Source organism: Delphinus delphis, chromosome 9 (assembly GCF_949987515.2).
Source record: "Delphinus delphis chromosome 9, mDelDel1.2, whole genome shotgun sequence".
Lineage (NCBI taxonomy): Eukaryota > Metazoa > Chordata > Mammalia > Artiodactyla > Delphinidae > Delphinus > Delphinus delphis.
This window is the reverse complement of record NC_082691.1, coordinates 80018351-80041210: the sequence shown is the minus strand read 5'-3', so window position 1 is coordinate 80041210 and position 22860 is coordinate 80018351. Positions and strand designations below refer to the sequence as shown.

General features: G+C 39.5%; 1 protein-coding gene across 1 annotated transcript in view; it reads left to right on the top strand.

Moving 5' to 3' along the window:
* The window catches only part of IQUB (IQ motif and ubiquitin domain containing), a 126087-nt gene extending 118014 nt beyond the window's left edge, over nucleotides 1-8073 (top strand). The window contains exons 13-14 of the transcript XR_009520668.1: nucleotides 5643-5766; nucleotides 7962-8073. The gene's annotated coding sequence lies outside the window, so the exon portion shown is untranslated. The remainder of the gene's footprint in view (nucleotides 1-5642; nucleotides 5767-7961) is intronic.
* Nucleotides 8074-22860: the final 14787 nt, after the last annotated feature.

The window sequence follows — 22860 nt, the reverse complement described above, 5'->3', positions numbered from 1 at the left end:
TATTTTTTTTAAAAGCAAGTTTTATGTTTATTTATTCATGACCTAATTTTTTATAGACAGTATAAGGAACTATATTTAAAGACTTAAAAATAATGTCTTTTTCTAACAGAAAGCACCATACAATCATTGTAGAAAAATTTAAATATATGTATAAACAAAATCAAAAAAATAAAACCTGCTCTAATAAAACTGTGATGAACAGGTGAGATACTTTTATCCATTTTGAGTTAAATTCAGAATAAATTCTCAGTATGTACAAATTTTTAAGTATATTATACATGTTTAAAACTATTGATACTTGGCTATTATGGATAAATCAAATGTAACTTTTTTAAATAAGCAGCCTAAATTGTTAAGATAAGGAATAAAGCCAAAGCATGAAAAAAATAACCAGGGTAACTTATTCCTAAAAATATCAGCCAGGAGAAAAAGAAAATAAGCCAACTCAATCCTCTAGGTCATGTTTACTTAATTACACTATAATTATCTATAAGCTCCATAAAGGCTAAGATTTTTGTTAGGTTTATTCACTGTTTAATTCCTGTGCCCAACAATACCTGCCATATATTAATACTAAAAAACAATTTGTTGAATGAGTTAATTAGGAAAATATAATAAAACTATGGTCTGTATGCAATTTGTAGCCCCCTTTGGCAGTGTAAGTCTAAATAATCAAAAAGTATTTATGCAGTAGCTTTTGTGTTTGGATCCCACAGATATCTGCCTCTAGTTTACATGTGAGGAAACCAGGGCTCATAAGTATTGGTCTCTGGTTTTTCTTGCTCTGATAGTCCAGCAAAATTAAGAACAGAACTGACCCACGCAAATGAGAAATGAGTCGCAAATGTGCTAGGATATTGATTAGCTACAGATATCTAAACTTGAGATCTATAATTTGAATATGACTTACTAGGAGGTGAATCTTGAAACAAGTTTAAAGAAACTCACTGAAGCTCTTCACATGTAATATTACACTTGGACCTGATTGTTGTGCACTCTGGGTTATTTTGCCAATTTAACTGCATTCTCATTTAGTTTCTCCATCTAGTAGCGTCTATGTTTATTTACATTTTCTGATGAGGTTGGATGAAGATAATTTTTAATAATATCTCCCCGGTGCTCAACTTCAGATGAATGTTAACCACTTGGAAAATGCCTTTTCAGAATTTGCTGAACCAAAGTTAGCCCCAAACTTAGCAGACGATCTCTGCTAAGTTTCCCGAAGTCTGATCTTGTGCATATTCAGCCTAGCCCAATGACCCACCTTCAATCTCTATGCAGACTTCCGCCTGTCCTCCACCAGTAGAGTTCTGGAAGCTTCTCTCTAAGTGCCAACCCCTTCAGCAACTTGCAACTTAAATCTCTGCCTCCTCAATGCCCGTCACTCCTCTTAGAGTCCACCTCCTTGAGCCAAGGTAGAAAAGTAACCTCTAAGCAGAATCCAGGGCTATCATGAGGCTCACCATGTGTGTTTTCCTCCTCGGAGAATCACAGTCCTGTGCTGCCTATTGTTCAGTCCCTGACAACGGTTACCTCATATATTTTGTCCAGTTTAATAGTTGTTTACAGTGTGAGAGGGAACGATACTTGTACCACCCGTTCTGTCAAGTCCAGAAGCAGAAGTCCTGTTTAATTCCTACTATGCTGTCTTCATTATATTCTTCTTCTTGTTTTTTTTTTGCCCTGACTTTTGCTTGATTGAATAAAATTATTTTATTACTCTTTTTTTTGTGATTTGAAATCTACATTCTATTTCTATTACACTAATGGTCATTTTCAAAAAAAATTTATTTTATTTATTTATTTTTGGTTATGTTGGGTCTTCGTTGCTGCGTGCAGGCTTTCTCTAGTTGTGGTGAGCTGTGGGGGGGCGCTTCTCATTGTGGTGGCTTCTTTTGTTGAGGAACATGGGCTCTAGAGTGCAGGCTCAGTAGCTGTGGCCCACAGGCTTCAGTAGTTGTGGCTCACGAGCTCTAGAGTGCAGGCTCAGTAGTTGTGGCGCACGGGTTTAGTTGCTCCACGGCATGTGGGATCTTCCCAGACCAGGGATCGAACCCGTGTCCCCCTTCATTGGCAGGCGGATTCTTAACCACTGTGCCATGAGGGAAGCCCCCCCCAAAACTATTTTTGACCAATATTTGAACCTTTATTTTTTAACAACATTAGTAATTAAAGTGTACATATAAAATTTCTCCCTCTAAGAATGTGTCATGAATAAATATTAGATAAGAAGCATCTGCATTATCATAATGTACAGTGCTATTATTTATACCTAGAAAATCTAAAAAGAATTAACTGAAATTTAACATCTAATAACAATAAGATAATTCTAATTTGGCTAGAAAATCAAGACTCTTCCTTTATACTAAGACTTCTATTGGCTCCTGGAAGAGGATCATGGGCAGCCCTAGGCATATTCCTTGGTTCCCATCAACTCTGGTTAAGGCACTAGGGATAACTGAAGTTCTCCAAACGGAGTTAAAACCCTACCAGGATGAAAAGCCTGAGGTTAGGACTTTAATCCAGATATCTCAAATAGATGAACAAAAGTAAACTCATGCCACTGTGCATAGTAATATCAGGCTATCAGGCTATTATCTTTTTTTTTTTTTTGCGGTACGCGGGCCTCTTACTGTTGTGGCCTCTCCCGCTGCGGAGCACAGGCTCTGGATGCGCAGGCTCAGCAGCCATGGCTCACGGGCCCAGCCGCTCCGCGGCATGTGGGATCTTCCCGGACCGGGGCACGAACCCATGTCCCCTGCATCAGCAGGTGGACTCTCAACCACTGTGCCACCAGGGAAGCCCAGGCTATTTTCTTTGTAGCTTAGGGACTTTGTACTTTTTTTTTTTTTTTTTAGGGAAATAGTTTCTTCGGTATTATATTGACTCTGAATTTCACTCCTCTCCTTTGGAGAGGTGTGTGTGTGTGTGTGTTTAAAGAATAGTTTCCTGTTGATTCTCTTGGAAGAATGAGAAAGATTATCCTCTCTTTTCTTAACACTGGTAGAGAAATCTTGGAAGATTCTAAGCCTTGGAGAGTTACCTCATTTAATCTTCAAAACTGACCTAAGAGGAAGACACTACTATTTTCTCCTTTTTACAGATGGGGAAATAGAGTTTGAAGAGATTAAGTAACTTGGTCATGTTCATATATCTAGTAAGTGAAGTATCTAGTGTTCAAATCCAGTTACCTGATTTTAGATCCTATGTTCTTATATGCTCTGAAGAAGCCAAATATATATTGAGTATCAATATGTAGAATAAATAATACAGCCTATAGCACAGCCCCAGGGAAAAGACATCTCTAATTTCAGAAGTTACCTAGAGCACTGGAATTTTATATCCCCATGAAGTAAGTACAGAGAGTGTTTTCTAGAGGCAAGGGGAGCTGGACCTTCTACTTCCTGTCTTCTAAAACAACAGGAAATTCCTTCTTTCCAGTTAAAAGTATTAAGCAAGTCAAGGCCTTCTATGAGCATTACATCCTGGACATGTGAAGTCAAGAAAATAAATACCTGTTGTACCAGAACAAAGGCCATCTAATGGTTTTTGTCCTAGGCAACTCAAGGGAGGCTATCTCTTAAAAAACGTTTCCAAAGTACATAGTATTTTATGAAAAAAAAAGTGAAGATAAGAAATGTTGCATATTAAAATGTTTGTGACAGGTGCATTTAAAGCCTTCTCTAACCTCCTGCCTCTCAGTATGTTTACATGACAACTCACTTGAATAAATACTTAGTCTGGAGGCTATTCTGGAAAGCAGGGGCCCCTGATATGCTTGGTAACTATAGTTACAGTTGTCTCTCCTTTTCCTGGAATGTGAAATAATTTATCATCATCTCAGAAGTCATTCTGAAAGCCTTAATGAGATAAAGACTCATTTTTTCCAGGTGATATTCCTACTGTTGAGTGCTAGTCATAATTTCCTTCTCTTAACGATAAAAGAGATGTCTAGCTGTAAAGCAGAGGCAAGATGTGAATGCTAACGTCTTACAACTTGGAGAACACATCAATTAATTTAAAAACATTCTTCCTTAGGAAAATGTTTTTTCTCTCTTCATTAAAATAAAATAACTATTTAATTGATGATTATCCCCAAAGCAGCTTCCAGATAATGATTATATTGAGTATTAATTGGGTAATCCATACAAACTTGGCAAAACATGAACTGATTTTTTTTAAATGTTTACCAAAAATCGAAACGTTCCTCCCAGTTGGGAGATGCAAACTGTAACCGAAGAGATGGGAAATTAATCTCACAGTGAATCATACCCTTAAGACCCTGATGTCTCTTGTGGGAAGAGACAAGAGAGTAATCTCCTCTACTGGTGCGGAAGTTAACAAAACTTTTCTTATCTCTGGAGTTATTTTTGAGAAGGCATTTAGGAGGAGTTTAAAAATTTTACTCCTTTTATTATACTAAAAGGCATAGCTTTAATACAATAGAAACACTTCAGTAAACATCCTTTAAAATAGGTTTGTCAATCTCTCCTATTATGGCCAAAGTGTGCTATTTTCTCCCAAAGAAAGAGAGGACTTGATATGCCAGGAAGAGCTCTTCTCCAACTTCACATCCACGCCCATTGCTGGGGGCTGCGACTCGAGCCCACCTTGGGCTGGGAAGCTGATTTGTGTGGGTTTTGGATGCCATCCTCTCTTTTCATTCCGGTGTGAACACAGTGAATTCTAAGAAAACACACTGACAAGGACACAGGAAATACTTTGAGTGCACATTGACTTCTTAAGTAAAAGTTTCTTACTCTGTTCTTGTTCATCACCTTTAGAAGTGACTTCTTAAGGAATTCTGAGCCTTGCCGTCCCTTTAGTGGTGCCCCCAACTCCAAGCACTAGAGGGACTGCTTGAGTTTAGCAACACCTTTGAAAAAAATAAATATTTTGATGATTTGGTCAATCATTTATTTCAATTTCTTTCCCTGCTTAGAAAATATTCTTTGTCATCTTTGGCTTGACTATATTTAAATAAATTTGTTTGGTTTTATTTCCTTGGTAGAGGAATTGGTAGGGGAGATATAAGAAAGTGGGACTAACTTCGGAAATTTAAAATAGTATCAAATCAGTGGTTCTCAATTAAGCCAGGCCTAATACTCCTCCTTGAAAGAATATTTGGTTCCCCTGGCAACCAGCCCCCATCCTTATGTGCTATCCCAAAATCATCTCCCTAACATAAATCCAGTAGTGTTAGAGGGCTTGTTATATATAACAAGACACCCATTTCACCTTTATGACTCTAAAGTGCTTCCAGAAACTGAGGACAAGAGACCAAATATTATAACAAAAGATGCTGCCATTGTTCTTGTCACTCACTCAGGAAATTCCAAAGGTTTGGGGAGCTGTGAGTCAGGAACCATGGAGGAAGACAAAATACATATGAGAAATATATTTTGGTCATCTGAATGGCCAAATATATATGTGAAAAACCAAACTCTGCACACCAAGTAAAACAAAGCCAAAGATGAGTTTATGGCAAGGGTTTTGACTGACAAGCTGGGAAACTCAAGGCTATGGGAGCAGTGAGTTCCCAGCTGTTTACAGGCTAAAGGGTTTTTATGGGGTAAATGCGGAAATTATTTGTCTTTTTCAGCTGACCGGTTGCATGATGGTCTTCTTTCTTTTTGAATCAGGGTAGCTGACTTAGGGGAACAAAAAAGTCCAGAGGTGGTGTGAACTGACTTTTGACCTTGGCAGATTGCTGGTGTCCTCTGCTGATTTCTGAGAAGAGCTGTAAAATCTCCCAACTGATATTAGGTAAGGTTAACCTTTGCTTTTCTTTAATGCACCTGTGTCGCCAGCTCCTTTTTGTCCCCAACATAAGTGACTCCACTTTAGTTTTGGTTCTACATATATTTCTTATAGATCACAGTATCATTCTCAGCAAAGTGATAGGTCATAATAATACCACCCCGCCCTCTGCACGTCCTCAAATCTGATCATATTCATGCTTGTGGGATTCTATATGTCTTGGGAATGGGAAAGTGGACATTTGGTGGGTAGTGGTGGAGGTGTGGTGGTAGTTATGTGGGATTCTGCCAAAATGGTGTCTATCATCAAGTCTTTCGAGAAGCATTGATCCTGTTGGTTGTAAGTTCTCTATTCTTCAAATATGGGCCACGTGTGCCCAGCATAAGCTTTAGTAGCCAACTCCTGGAAAACACGATCTTGGGTAGCATCTGACACCATCTTGTTCATATTTGTATGTCAAAGTAACACTTTGAGGGTGTAATGATTATTAGTGAGCTTTAAGTAACATTTTTTCAAGTTATTTAAATTGCATTAGTAGCTTTGTTTGTTTGTTTAAATCTCATTAGTAGCTAATTCATTTAATTAACTGCAATTTTCCAGGATGCTCTTTTGGTAGCTTATGTGTAAGGAAATATGAAATTTCCCTAAACTATTATAAATAAATTCATCTCTTTCATCATTAACATATGACGTTTAATGTTAACTGGGTAGCTAATAAAAGTCTTAGAGTAGACTCATAAAAATAAGTAGAGGGCTTCCCCGGTGGCGCAGTGGTTGAGTCCGCCTGCCATTGCAGGGGACGCGGGTTCGTGCCCCGGTCCGGGAAGATCCCACGTGCCGTGGAGCGGCTGGACCCGTGAGCCATGGCCGCTGGGCCTGCGCGTCAGGAGCCTGTGCTCCGCAATGGGAGAGGCCACAACAGTGAGAGGCCTGCGTACCACAAAAAAAAAAAAAAAAAAAAGTAGAGATTAGAAAATGAGCCTCGTAGGAAAAGATTAAAGGGTCATTCAGGGAAACCGAGAACCGCTTTGCTGGTAATCTTCATTTAGCTGATAATAAAAAGTAAGGAGAATATTGGTGAGTTATCGTTCTTCATAAAGAATGGAAGGGAGAGTGAATAAAGTTATTTGTAACACTTGAATGGGTTAGAAATTCCAGCCAGTTGGAAAATATTAAGGATTGCTTTGGAAATTAAAGTAATAGTTTGGAATTGTTCTCTGGATTAAGACAGGATAATTTCCTCATTTGTTTGCTGTGCTCTGAGACGGATTCACTGAAGCACGTGGACAAATTTGATAGCTTTAACAAAGTTCCGTCAAGGTTTAAATGTTAGAAACCTTCCGTCATTCTTAGAACGGCCTCTGGAGGTCAGGGTTGAGGCATGGTGCATAGCTAAAATTCCTCAGTCACTGTCTGCAGTCAAAATATGGCAAACACTGATACTTTTGGTTCTCCATCTGGTTTCATTCATAAGCTCTAAATTTGTTTACTCACAAAATGTAATTTAACTAACAAGCTAATATGAAACATTCTCTGTTATTGGATATTTGAATATATATTAAGTTTATACCTTTAAGTAAGAGTCTATGTTATTTCTGTTAAAATAAAGAAGTTAAGGCTCTAAGAACATTTTTAAAAATCTATTTAGACCTTGAAATATGCAAGGACTTGTAAAATAACATGTATTAAGAATGAAAGGTGCCTCAACTTTAAATTAATAGGGTATTTTAAGTTTTGTCACGTTCCTGAAATTTAGGATTGCAATTATTTTCTTAATTCAAAAGCATTTGAAAGCTCTCCAAAACAGTTTAAAATCATTTGGAACAAGACAGAATAACTTACCATTATTATTGTACTTTAGTGTTTTTATCATGCGCAGTTCAGAGGATGGCATGCAGCCAAAAGACATCTCCACAGTTCCTCCCGAGCATCCTCGGCCAGAGCTAAATGACTAGTGAAGGCAGCAACCAGGAAAGGGGAGATTAGAGGAAGGCCCTTCTAAGAAGCTCTTTACCAATTTCTAGAGCTTCAGTCTTTCCTCTTCTCCAGTTATTTACTGCTTTCTTACCTTATTTATTTATTTTAAAACAATGATCCCAGATGTCCTTGAATATTTGGGGAAACTGTGAAAGGTAGTCTTTTTTTTTTTTTTTTTTTTGCGGTACGCGGGCCTCTCACTGTTGTGGCCTCTCCCTTTGCAGAGCACAGGCTCCGGACGCGCAGGCCCAGCGGCCATGGCTCACGGACCTAGCCACTCCGTGGCACGCGGGATCTTCCCAGACCGGGGCACGAACCCACGTCCCCTGCATCGGCAGGTGGACTCTCAGCCACTGCACCACCAGGGAAGCCCAAGGTAGTCTTTTTAACAACTAAATGAAATCGCTATATTTAATTATGTTTCATGTGGTATTAGTACTTGAGCTGCTTCCAAATATTATTCAGTAAAAAAGAGTATGCTCTGGTAGTTCCAGTAATGCCCAGACTTTTCCGACCCCTTCAGTCCCTTCCCCTATTCCTCCCCTCACTCCCAAACTTCATTATTTACAGCTCTAATATCATCTTCTCTGTGAAGCCTTCTCAAATGCCATCATGTGACTTGCACCACTCCTTGCTGGATTCTCCCACTGGGCCTTGTATGCACCTCTGTTAAATCTCACTCAGTGGCATATTTTTGAGTTCTTCCATGCTCCTAAAATTTACAGTTACAGACAGCAAGGTGGTAGAGAATATTCAAAACATGTAAACACCGGTAGAATATAGGTGTCGGTCAATCAGAATGGAAACCAGCTTTAAATAACACTGGTGTGTTGGGCTAAATAAGAACCCTGGAACCAGCCTATGAGCTCTTCAAGGGCAGGACTCCTGTTGCATTTGATCTGGTATTCTCAACACCTAGCACAACACTTGCCTTACAGTTGATCGATAAATGTTTTGTGAGTGAATGAATATGAAGAAAAGTTATGCATTAATTCCAGGAAGAGCCCTGAAATCTTAGTAGTGACTTCAAGGTTGCCTAGCATCATTTAACCTGAGACATTAGTTTCACTTGAGGTAAAGGCATTGTCCTTCATACTAGATGATCCTAATGACACACTCCACAGGCCCTAGGCATTGAGTTGTCCCCACAGGTAAATTGCCCTGAGCCATCTGATCTCTCTCATACTTCTGTGATGTATTTTTGAGGAAGAGAACGGGTTAATTAAATTGGATCTGCGGAAGGAGAAATAGTAGACAAACCTATCTCCCAAATAAAACTAAATTTCCATGATGCCATTTAAAATATAACCTATAGCTAATTATTTAAAAGATATTAAAAGAAACATGTGGAAAACTATTACACCTCATAAGTTATTTTCACATATGGTGGGATATTATATACTTATATACTAGATAAGAGTTATTCTTCATTTAATGTTTATCTATTGTGGAAAAAGATTCTTTAGATACCATTTGGGACTGTTTAAAATGAAGAAATCATGTTCCACTTACCAGAGTATAGCAATTCTTCAGAGACTTTTTTCTTTAACCTAAAAGTAAAGACAGAGTACATGTCAACCTGATTTCCACCTATCTTTGCTGTGGGTGTTTCCTTTATCCTGCAAGCTGGGATGGCTTAGTTCCGGTCCACTTTCTTTTAGCAGCCGAAACTTTCTGCTCAGCAGAGTGGTAGTTCCTTCTCTCCTACCCTGAGCAGGTGCATATACCCCCCAAATACACGTTGAACTGAGTAGATTCAACTGCTCATATTAGACTGACTCCGAGGAATGCAGAAAGTCTGGGGCCAACGCTAGTCAGTTTGAACTTAATTAGACCTACATAAAATAATTATTTACCTCTGCTCAATATAGTGCTTCTAAGTGATGAAACCACAGAGGATTAAAGGGCATGAGTTGTGTACATCAGTGCAAGTTAAAATGGAAAGAAGGATGGGGCCATAGCAAGCTCTAAATCGACAGGGATGCTCCCAGTTTCCTCCTGGGAGACAGTGTGATGGCAGGCAAATCCCGAAACTTCTCGCAAACCTTTTTATCTTCAGAAATATTAAGCATTTGTCTTAATCACCACTAAAGTATCATCTGCCTCCAATTTTCTACAGTTTTTAAAAAGGCAACTGGCCATAGGTTTTGGTAGTTGTGAGTAAGTGGGTTATGAAATAAGCATGTTCTGCCTGCCCAAGAGCCTCAGCCTGAGCTTTTTCGCCCCAAATGCCCTAATGTTAGTAGTGCAACAGTTAATCTCTTTATCCCACAGACAGTCCTTATCGGTCCAGACATGGAAGCCCCATAATGTTTTGGGAGTTAGTCTCTTTCATTTACTGATTGATTTCAGGGCACTATCCCCTTCTACAGTGATGCCTGGCACAGATTATTAAAATTTACTGGACTACAAATTTGCTTTCTTAAGACATCAGTGTAAATATTGTGAGCGATTTATTTTTCCAAAAGTGAGAACAAGGTAATAGAAATTAGTCCTAAACCTGCATGCAAAAATGGTGAAAGTAATGATGCTTAAACTTAAAAAATAACATTTGCTGTGGTCATGAGGCAAGTGCCAAGTGAAAGAGAGAGACGCTTTCCAGAGCCTGAGTCTCAAAGAGTGTCTGCTTAGAGATGGGGTGATCACATATCCTGCAATTTGCAGATACTGAAACCCAATTTTCACATTTTAGTCATGGATAAGTAAGATCTGGAAGATTGAGTCATGCTGAAGGATTTTATTTATATACAATAATTTCAGTTTATTAATTTATAACAAAAATAATGAGAAGTAGACTAGAATTCCATGGATCTGGTCAGTAAATTGTGTTTCCTATAGGTAAATTTATTTACAAAATAAAATCAATACTAGAAGGCCTCTCAGTAACTATACTGCTATAGAGTTGGGAGTCACACAATCTCCTGGGACAATTAAAATAATCATTAAAACTGAGAAGTACTATCACGTATCTCCATTGTAAGACTTTAGTTTTAAAGGAAAATTATCCAGTCCCTTAGACAGTGATGGAAACACACTGGTAAATTTTTACTATTAAATTTTTATATTTAGAATCAAGTTTTGGCCCTTATAGTATTGTACTTTCTCTTAAAAGATGTAGTATTTTCCAAGATCATAGTTCTCTCAAGTTAATTATATTTCAAAATGCTTTACTTTCATAAGGCACCAGAAATAGCTTGTTAAGGTTTAGGAAATATAGTTGTCTGAGCAGTCTATTTACAAGTCTTTACCTTGGAGGGTCATTTCTTAAGGAAATATCAAATCCAATCATGTTCATGCTGGTTATAGTTAGCTTTTGTCTCTTACCAATATTCTTATTGATACCTTATTTTGGATATGAAACCCTTACACAGGTTTATAGAAGTGAACTGAGATTGGTTATACCAGGCAAATAGCTTAATGACTACATAGCAACTGAAGAATTTGTTGAAATTTTGATGTACGCAATTTAAGTGGCAACCTTAGTTTAGTCTTCCATTTTTTTCACATTTTCTTCAAGATAGGATTTTTCTACAAGACTCTTTGTCTGTTTTATATGTGTGCAGGTATACTGCGACCTCAAAGACATTGAGGTCTCAGTTTTCAATATTTATTAAGGATCAGTAATTGTAAAATGCAGTGAAAATTTGAAGATACAGCCAAAGTAAATTTCTTTTTAATTAAGCAGATTGGGTCATACACAAAATATTGAAACATTTGAAGTGTCTAAAATGAATTGTTTTTAACTAATTTAAGCAAGGTAGCTCAGGTCTTTTTTTTTTTTTTTTTTGACTTAAAAAAAGAACTTGAACAAAGGTCAAGGTAGGTGCCTCATTAAGAATATTAATTGTTTTCATTTTTTTAAGTGAAATAAAATTGATAAAGAAACTTCCTAAGATAGTTTGGTTTAGGAACCATTGTCCTTAGATATGGTCTGAGCAAGAATATAAAATAAACACTCCTTTGGAAGTGACTTTTGTGATCTTTTTAAAAATATCTACATAGCCTAACTTGATGGCTAATGCTGCCAGCAAAAGCAACTCCCTGTATGTAACTGTAAACACATAATATTTGTCTGGGGGAGCCCACAGGTAAGTTTGAATTTTCCCAGGAGAGAGCAGAGTACTGAGAATGGGGAAATAGGACTGGTGAGTTTTGAAAGAAAGGAATGAAAGTAAAAGATAAGCATAAGTTATCTACACATAAACATCTTACAAGTTTAACTTATCTTAAACTTGAGCATAAACTTATCCTACACAGTCGAGGTAGGGCTTAGGCAGTTGGACACACCAGGTGAGCAATAGGACATGGGGTGTGAAAGTACTGAAAACAAGAAAGGAGACACAGAAAAGGAATTATGTTTTCATACCTACATAGATCCACATGTCCTCATGCATTTGGGAGTTTGCCTCCTACCCACGTGGTTTAATATTGTAGGACCTCTGAAAGTCCTGGACCAAAAATATCTCTTTTGACTTTCCTCCCTAGTTGCTTGAAATTCTCATTATGTTTATTCTGGGGGGATAAAAGCAAGGATGATCCTGCCTTGTCTTCTAATCAGCCTGGAAGCAGCTTGTTAACAAGAATGGTACCCTATTTCTCTGAACCCTCGCACAGTGCCTAACAGTGATGCTTACAGGTGACCTTGACATGTGAGGGAAGATGGGGCACTTTCATTTCTAGCTGTTGAGACCTCCATTCACATTGGTGTATCCAAGGGGCACCGAGGAAAAAGCACAGCCTCCTCGGTAGAGGGGCACCGAAAAGAATAGGGGGTGGGGAACCTTGAGCCACCTGGCCTGCTGTCAGTCTTCCAGCTGGAGGAAGGCTAATCATAGAAGTGTTTTGTTGATCAACCACTTTACAAGAATCTTGTGTTATCTCTCTGAAGATGGTGGAATAGGAAAAGTGGGGGCTTTAGGGGCAAAAATCCCTTAGAACTGATTCCCAGCTGTGGGATTTTGCACAAGTAACCTCTCAGCTTCAGTTTCTGATCTGTAAAATGGGATAAGACAGTAATTTCCCTGGCCTCGTGGAACCTAGTCTCCTCTCTACCTACTAGTGATTATGTCTGGCCAAGTTGACACGTGTGTCCACCTCTTTTACTGCTTCTCACCTGCCTGCCATCCCCACCCCACCTGTTCATGTGGGGCAGGGATTAGCACAGTAGAATTTATTGTTTAGAGCTGGAAAGCTGGAAAAGCATCTGTTTTTTCAAAAATCACGTCTACAGTCTTCGGCGCTACTAGCTGAGCTATCGATGGGTGCTGTTATTTTTTTTTTTTTTTAAATAAAAGAAAAGTTCTGTCTACATTCTGATTTTTCTTTCAAATAATGTGAAGGTAAACGTCAACTCATGGACAAATTCCAAGTTAATGCAGCCTGATTTAGACTATTATTCTAGGTCCTTAGACTACATTTGCAAATCTCGTTCCTTATGCTGTTTTGCAATTGAGATCCGTTGGTACACATCTGAGTACAATTTTCAAGGTTCCAATTTGCAGCATTACAGTAGGGCAGAAATATTTCATTGCTGTTACTCCTTAGATTTTCTGATTATACAGGAGCTGGATTCTTGGTTGTAGAATGAGGAGTGAAGTAAAGTGGTAGGTTTTTGTTTTTTCATAATCCAGTCTCTGCATTTTGCATATTATTGCTTTTTGTAGGGTTCTTCTTGCTTCTGGTACTTTAAACTATCTTTTAACATTTCAATTGATGTTATATATTGAGCAGATGTCTTAAATTATTTGAGCATGTTGTTCAGAGAAACCTAAAGAGAATTAGTTTTAAAAATCATTGTTTTTAGCTTTTCCAAAACTTGGTAAAGCACTTTCTCCACTTTTTTTTCTTTCCACAGTAACACTCTTGATTTCCTCTTTTCAGGTCGTATGTTGCCTCATATTTATCTTAAATTCACTAGGGTAAGGCCCGGAGTACATTTGTTAAATGTCCAATTTGGCGATAACCAAGTTAACGAGTAACATTTATTATTAATTATATCAATAAAAACATCATAATCTTACAGCGCTGGTTTGAGCCTAATAGAGTAGGAGGGTTGAGGGATGAATATTCACAAGCAATGAATGGATCGCTCTTTGGAAAAAATGCTAAAAATCATTTTAATAGCCTCTTTGCATCCTAACCAGACTTCACTCAAATCAAACCATCTCTGGCTAGAAAAAATGTAATCGGTTTCTCAAAATTAGGTTCAATGCACTTGTCTCTGCAGAAGGTCAAGTACTATATTCTCATGAAAGAAAACTGTTCCCCATTTAATGCATCAGTTAATAAAAGGTGTTCTAGGGCTTCCCTGGTGGCACAGTGGTTGAGAGTCCGCCTGCTGATGCAGGGGACGCGGGTTCGTGCCCCGGGCCAGGAGGATCCCGCGTGCCGCGGAGTGGCTGGGCCCGTGAGCCATGGCTGCTGAGCCTGCGCGTCCGGAGCCTGTGCTCCTCAACGGGAGAGGCCACAACAGTGAGAGGCCCGCGTACCGCAAAAAAAAAAAAAAAAAAAAAAAAAAAAGGTGTTCTATTTTTCTGTCTGGTTTTTTTTTTTAATGACTGTATATTAAAGTAATCATCCTGCCAACATGCAAATGATATCCTAACTGAACATGGCTTGGATGAAAGTAATGATGAAAGGGCCAGAGAGACTTATCAGCTACATTATTATGCATGAGAAATGGAAAAACACTGAGCCACCAGAATCTTCCTCTTTTTAGGTTTATACGACTCATAGAAACAAGTAAACATTAAAATATGGTATTTTCTCCTTTTTTAAAAAAGACCTTCAAAGAATCTCATAGAATCTTAGATTTTGATATCTCCTTTTTGGTGCAAGAGTCAGACAATCTAGATTTTTAAAGGAATGTAAAAGAGAGGGAAAGGGAGGGAGAAAAGATGGGCTGGGGGAGGGAGAGAGAGAGAGAGAGAAGGTGAGAGAGAGAGGAAAAAAAACCCAGAGAACTATACCCTCTTTGTCGTAACAGGGAATGGAATAATGTTCATTGTTCTTGTCAGCTAGAACCTGCAGACACTTTTTTTTTTTTTGCGGTACGCGGGCCTCTCACTGCTGTGGCCTCTCCCGTTGCGGAGCACAGGCTCCGGACACACAGGCTCAGCGGCCATGGCTCATGGGCCCAGCCGCTCCGCGGCATGTGGGATCCTCCCGGACCAGGGCACGAACCCGTGTCCCCTGCATCGGCAGGCGGACTCCCAACCACTGCGCCACCAAGGAAGCCCTGCAGACACTTTTTATCTGGGCTGGTTGGAATGATTGTCTTCTGTCCCTGTTCCCCCTATTTTTGTCTATGGATAATAGGCTACCCCTCTAAGGATAAGAGAGAAGCTGTAGATGACCACTGTCTTTTTAAAAAATAACTAATTAATTAATTGATTGATTAATTTTAAATTGAAGTGTAGTTGATTTACAAAGTTGTGTTAGTTTCTGGTGTACAGAAAAGTGATTCAGTTATACATCTATATATCTGTATCTATATCAATATATTTTTCAGATTCTTTTCCATTATCGTTTATTATAAGACATTGAATATAGTTCCCTGTGCTATACAGTAGGATCTTGTTGTTTATCTATTTTATATATATTTATATATATTTATTTATATATTATCTATTTTATATATATTTACATATATTTATATATATAATAGATATATAAAATATATCTATTTTATATATTTTATATATATATATATTTTATATATAGTAGTTTGTATCTGCTAGTTTCAAACTCCTAATTTATCCCTCCTCCCTTCCCTCTTTAGTAGCCATAAGTTTGTTTTCTATGTCTGTGAGTTAGCTTGTTTCTCTTTTGTAAATTAGTTCATATCATACTTTAGATTCCACATATAAGTGATATCATATGATATTTGTCTTTCTCTGTCTGACACACACATATAGGTTGCTTCCCCATCTTGGCTATTGTAAATAGTGCTGCTATGAACATTAGGGTGCATGTGTCTTTTTGAATTAGAGAGTTTTCTCTGGATATATGATTAACGCCACTATCTTACCCAGAGTTTCTACTGGTGAAGACAGAAGGTCTCCAGTGAAATGAGCTGAGCCCAGCTCAGAGGATAGTGCACTGGTCCTAAGGTTCTAGGAGAAAGAGATGCCCGACATGGTCTAGTTGGTGGCATCTGGGCCCTGAGACTTAAATTAAGCTATAACTGACGCACCATAAAATTAACTTTTTTAAAGTTTACAATTTAGTGGCATTTAATATATTCACAAGGTTGTGGAACCATCATCACTATTGAATTCCAGAACATTTTCATCACCCACAAAAGAAACCCTATTATTCATTAGCAATCACTCCTCATTTCCCTCTCCCCCTCCCTCCCAGTCCCTTGCAACCAGGATTCTACTTTCAGTCTCTACAGATTTGCCTATTCAGCTGCATTTTATATGTGACTACAAGACAACACACTTGATGGCATTTGCTCTTACTCTCATGTGGGACACTGAGCAGTGCAGTAGGTGGTTTCCCGGGATGTTCAGTGAGGGATCCAGTGGTTTCCTCACACCCCTTCCGAAGTCTCCAGCCTCACTTCTGCTTTCTCCCCCACACCGACAACCCATGACCAGATTCTATAGATTTTAACCACCCACTGCAACATCCTCCCTCCTCTCTGCTTCATCGCTGGATCCCCTGCCACTCTTAGAGCCTCATCAGCGTGGATAGTGGTTATGATGACTGCACTGCAGTCGCTTCTCTCCTGGTCTCCCTGCCTCCCGTCTTGCCCCACTTCATTATCCTCTATGGTGCTGCCAAGCGGTCTTCTAATAATCTAAATCTGTTTATATCCCACCCCTCATCCTAAAATTCTTGAATATCTCTCCACAGTTTTCAGAATGAAGTTCAAACCACACTAGTTCCTCCAGTTTGCTCTTAGGCTCACCTTGCACAGTTTCCCACTTGTACACTTGCCTGCACCCATACCGAATGGGTACCCCAGAATGTGTCACCCAGCTTCAGGTTTGCTGTCCCTGCACTTGCCTTTACACTGTCTGGAGCATTGTCTCCTGCTGTATGCTTCTGTTGATCCTATATTCTACCCTCCCTTGTCTAGAATGTGGGCCCTTTGTGGACGGAGACTGTGTTCATCTCTACACCAAGCACTCTCTCTGTTCCTCTGCTGCACACTTCACACACTTTCCTCACTTTTCCATAATGTCAGTGCTATTCTCAGTGTCTTCAACTGTATTGTAAATGTACTGAAAGCACAGATTTATAATCCATAGCTGCTAGTATAGTACCTACGTCCATAGTTAAGAGCTGTCAAATGGAAGAAAGGGAAGAAAAAGAAATAAAGGAAGGAAATAAAGAGCAACAGAGCTCAAATGCTGCTTGTCTCCATGTGTGGCATTAACTCATAATGGGATTCAGCCCTTTTCCCTTAAAGCCTATCCAAGCCAAAAATCATAAGTGAAAAAAAGCAAGTTTTATATTGTTGTTTGGAAGATTTTTGGAGGACACGAAAGAGAGGTTTTATAACACAAACACTTGGTAAACTTCATAAAAGTCCCTATTTGATCTTTTTGTTTTTCCCCTCTGTCCCCAGAAGACATGACTATCTATAATGTACATGGATAGGACAACACAACCTCAAAATACATGAGGTAAACACTGATAGAACTGCAAGGAGAAGTAGATTAACCCACTGTTCTACTTGGAGACTTCAACACTCCATCAGAAATGGACAGATCCAGCAGGCAGAACATCAGTTGGGACATAGCTACACTCAACAATACCATCAATAAACTGGATATAATGGACATCTATAGAGCACTTTGTCTAACAGCAGCAGAATACTCATTCTTCTCGAGCTCACATGGAACATTCACCAAGACAGACCACATTCTGTGCCATAAAACATACCTTAACAAATTTAAAAGAATAGAAATCATACAGCTCATAATGGAATTAAACTAGACATCGAAAACAGAAAATAGCTGGAAACTCTCAAAATGCTTGGCGGTCAAACAACACGCTTCTGAACAACACATGGATCAAAGAAGAACTCTCAAGAGAAGTTTAAAAATATTTTGAACTAAATGAAAATGAACATACAACTCATCAGAATTTGGGGATGCAGAGAAAGCAGTGCTTAGAGGGAAATTTATAGCATTGAATACATATACCAATAAGAGGCAGACTAGTTCATACCATGGAACTTGGGAAAAATTCAGAACTTAAAGGCACCTATTGCTGCAGCAAGACTGGGATGAGACAAGGGGCTGAAAAAACAAGAATTGGTCAAAAATCTCTGAAAGGCAATCAGACCTAGTGATCCTTTCTTCCATCCCCTGTATCCCAACCCCACCAAGAAATTGGAAATTTCCTTTTTTTAAAAAATAAATTTATTTATTCATTTATGGCTGCATTTGGTCTTCATTGCTGCATGCAGGCTTTCTCTAGTTGCGGCGAACGAGGGCTACTCTTCATTGCAGTGCGCGGGCTTCTCATTGCAGTAGCTTCTCTTGTTGCAGAGCACGGGCTCTAGGCGTGCGGTCTTCTGTAGTTGTGGCACACGGGCTCAGCAGTTGTGGCTTGCGGGCTCTAGAGCGCAGGCTTAGTAGTTGTGGCGCACGGGCTTAGATGCTCCGCGGCATGTGGGATCTTCCCGGACCAGGGCTCGAACCCATGTCTCCTGCATTGGCAGGTGGATTCTTAACCACTGTGCTGCCAGGGAAGTCCCAGAAACTTCCTTTGAAGGGGGTAAATCTCAAAAACACCAGGGATAACAGTAGACAAGGAAGAGCTACTGTAATAAAATGATAAGTGATAAAGAGGCAATAAAGACAATATGGAAAATTGAGTGCCTACCCCAGTGCTCCTTACTGTATGAGCATTCAGAGTCAGGTATATGCTTCCCCTATCCCCTGGATAAATATTACAGATTCCTTCTCTGGAGAAACCGAATTGTTCCAAAGAAAACACCTATGGATACTGTCCTGGCAGGAAAGCAGATTCACTCTAGATGATTCAGATGAAGAGACATTAATGGAGGAACTACTTACAGTCTGTAAATGAACAAATGAGGGATGATGAGTCACCTAGCAACCAGCATCGGTAGGAAGCCATTGTATCCCCAGGACTGAAAGGACAATGGAGGGAAATACAGGCCAGTGGAACAAAGCCCTCACAGCAGAAACTGAAGTGTGGGGAGTTACATACACTGCTAGAGACTCTTGCTGAGTAGGGAGAGAATTTGGTGCGGGGACGATACCCTAACCTTTGCCTTCCGCTCACCCACATCCTCCTAGTGCCTGCCCACCAGACTGCAGTTGTTTTAGGGAGCCCAGGTATGTAGTTCCTGGGACCCAGAGTAAGACAGAGAAGAATGGAGAAAAGATACGATGGGGGAGGGGGGTCAGTGCCTAAACAGGATATCTAGCAAAGATACTGACATTTGGAGGTCCTCTAATGAAACTTCTGTGCTCCAGTGTTAATACCCTAGAAGTCTGCTGGAGTGAACTGCCAAGTAGCCCTTTCAGTGCCACATCCTCCCAGCAGCAGGGACGGGGACAGAGCAAGACGAGACCAAACCAGGGTGCTTTGAACAACTGGGAGGCGGAGGGAGGGAACAGAGAGGCTGAGATTGGGTCACTCCGATGAGGAAGATCAGAGGCATCAGAAATGTGCGACAGGACGCGCCTGAAGACAAACAAACCACTCATTCCTGTCATTATGTCTGGTGGGCCTTGCCATCTATCGTTCCAAATAGTATGGGAATAGCCATGCAAGACAGTATTCTTGAAAGGAAGGACCACTGGAACGGGGAGGGTCTTTTTTTTTAAAGCTGGTGTGTAAAACATGAATTTGATTTATCCTTAGGGGAAAGGGAAAGTGGAGATCTGTAGATGTGTTTTTAAAACAGGAGTGCCTGTGCTTGAGCAGCCTTGGGAGTGGATGCTTCTCTGAGAACATCCCAGACCTGGAAACTGAGCTCGCTCTATGGCAGCTCTGCCCAAGACCTGATGCTGACTTCACTTTTTGATGTCTTTGTTCAAACCATATGTTGTAGGAACAATACAGATTTGTAAATAAATAGACTATGATTCGAGAGTCCTTCTGTGTAGGTAACTTGTTTTCATCTCAGATTTATCAGTTTCTTAGAGGAAAAGATGGACTTGAATTTAGAAAACTTTGGACCCTCAGAGAGCCCAGAAGATAGTTATTCACTGCGTCTGCATATTTCATACAGTGCTGAACCTCAGCATGGCGGAATGTTGTACAATTCAGAGCTATTTTTGATTCTGCAATGTTTTATTTTTAATAGTTGAAGGGATTTCTAAAATGAGTGTAACCGTTCATATCCTTTTTCAATTCCTCCTTTGAAAAGATTTTCACCAATTTTGAATTTAATTGTATATTTTTGTTTGCTTATGGCTCTGGGTAGCTTTTGAAGATGTTGAAACAGAGGACTTCATGAAGGGCAAAGGGAGTAGTGGACAGTACAGGGGGAGGGCTGGGTTAGGCCTTCCGCCTTCTCAGACACTGCAAGCTCTTGGCCAATTCTTTCTTTCTTTCCTTCTTTCTTTCCTCCTTCCTCCCTTCCTTGCCTTCTTTTTTGTTGTTTTGTTTTTTTGAGTGCTGAGTGATTAAAGCTGACTTTGGCCCTGATGACTCGCAGTAGATTCTCCAGCATGTTAGAGCTGGAAGGAGTCATAGGAATCATTTAATCCTATTTTACAGATGAGGAAACCGAGACAAGAAACGTAGCCACTTGCTCAATGTTACACCATTTGTGGAAAAGTCAGGTCTTCCTACACCTAGTTAAGTATTTTATCCCTTATGTGTATTACCAAAAACATCTTTATAACCCACACTTACGAATACGAATAATGGCCAGGTGTCTCTTCAGGCTTTCCATCATCAGAGGCCTGCTTAGCCCTGAGGCCGCCTCCCACCATTGGGCTCTTTGGGACCTGAAGGCCATTATTTGTGTGCCATTTACATTTTGTCCTTCACTCGCCCACTAACACTTCCCCACTCCGTATGTTATTCCACAGGTGCCAGCTAACTAATCTGGTAAACTAATAATCAATTTGCCCACAGAAGACACTGAAAGGCCCCAATAGGAAGAGATTCCGCCTGTATGTTACCACTTGGCAGACATTTCTGAGCCAGCTGTTACTGTTCTTGTCTCCAAACAAACTGCTTGGAGTGTTGCCAGGTTAAGCCTGACTCTGAGACAACTGTGCTTTCCTTCTGTGCGCTTCAGGTTTTCCCCAAAGAGCTCAGGGTTCCTTGGTTTGGTCTAGGTCCTGGTTTGGGTACTGCCCCACTTTTCCTTTTTTAGGGGATCTTAGTCATGAAATATTTGAGTGAATGAGAATCCAGAACTCAAGCATAACCACTGTGCTACCTCTGAGGTTTCCCACTACAGTTATCTTTTCCTCTGAGGTGAGGATTTTGTTTTGATATATTTATTCAACTCTAAACAGACCAGTATGTTCAAGGGTCTGCTGGACCAGATTCAAAGGTGAGTAGCCCTCGGACCCTTCCTAGAAGAGTTCAAGAGTTCACAGCATAGTAAGAAATATAACAACTGCATGCATGACCAAGTACACAGGGCCTGAGGAAAACATTCTCTTATGAGACTTTATCAGGGGCAAGTATTGCCAAATGGTTAGGAATGTGGACTCTGGGGCAAGAGAACCCTGGGGTCAAATCCCAGGTGAACCCATTACTAGCTGTGTGACTTTGGGAAAATTCATGAAACTCTCCTTGCCTCAGTCTTCCCATCTATAAAATGGGGGATAAAATAGTACATATTTTATGGTTGTAAAAATTAACTAAATGCATATGTTATAATAAGAATTATGTATTAAATATTATAATACCATATATAAAATTTCTCATTAGAGATGCATTTAGTCTAATTATCTCACTTGATTTTCACTTTGTTTCAGTTCAATCAACACAAATTGAGCAACTACTTAGGTTCTGTACTGGACTCTGGCAATGCTAAGGTTAATAAGACAAGGTCTGTGGTGTTAAGGGGTTTGGGGTTCTACTGAGGAAAACAACACTTTCATGCCTCTCTTGATTGACTTTAACTCTCTCAATCATCACCAACTCTCTGTGCCTTGTAGACAATGAGTATGAAGAATCAACACACCCTTTCCTTCAAGCAATCTACACATCATGTGAGCACAAGGGCCCTGTTTCTGTTAATACAACTTCACCTCCGAATAATTTCTATATACTCTTCCCCCTCTGCAATAATTCTTAGAGGTAGGCATTTAGAAAATTGATTCCTCCAAGTCCTAATGTTTAACTAGTATGTCCAGAGCACATTTTTATAGAAAGAAGAGATAATTAACTTGATTTCATTGTTACATGACTACCCCATGACAAGCTGAATTCCCGGAGTGAAAATGTGTGCCATTTTCCTTCCAAAGAGCAAGCTGTCTGGCACTCAGCTGTGCTTTTCCCTCAACAGCATTCTCCTCACCATCAGAATTGCCACTCTGATGACTAAGGAAAAATCTCTCTATTTCCCTGCCCCTTGGATTAAACAGAACATGAGTTAGCAAAAACTTTGTGGCAGAACCTGGTACTAAGGTGATAAATTTGGCTTTCCCTGAAATGTGTAAACTTTGCGCAGAGAGAGAGTTTTAAGCAGCACAAAGGGAAAGAAGTGTAGATTCCAGTCTTATGATTTAAGATCTCAGATCCAGAGCCATTTACTAGTAAGAATTATAGGAAAGAAATTAAAATATAGTAAAAGTCTGTTATAAAGCATTTGCCTATATAATAGATTTTATTCTATCATAATAAAATCATGTCTCTCAAATTAGTCTGATATATCATTAAGTCATGGGGAGCAAATAAAATGGAATAGATGTTGAGGCTGTGAGAGGCTGAGTAGAACTTGACAAATGTTGTAACTTCTCAGAGACTGAGTATGCTCATTGCTGGAACAGAGATAGCACAATGGAGAGCAACGTCACAGGGTTGTGTGTGTGTTAAATAGCAAATGCAAAGTTTCTGACACGTAATATAAGCCCTCGAAAAGTAACAGCTATTATTACCTTTTTTCCTTATGTCATAATAGGATTTTACCCTACTTGACTGAGTTGCTGTTGTTGTTTT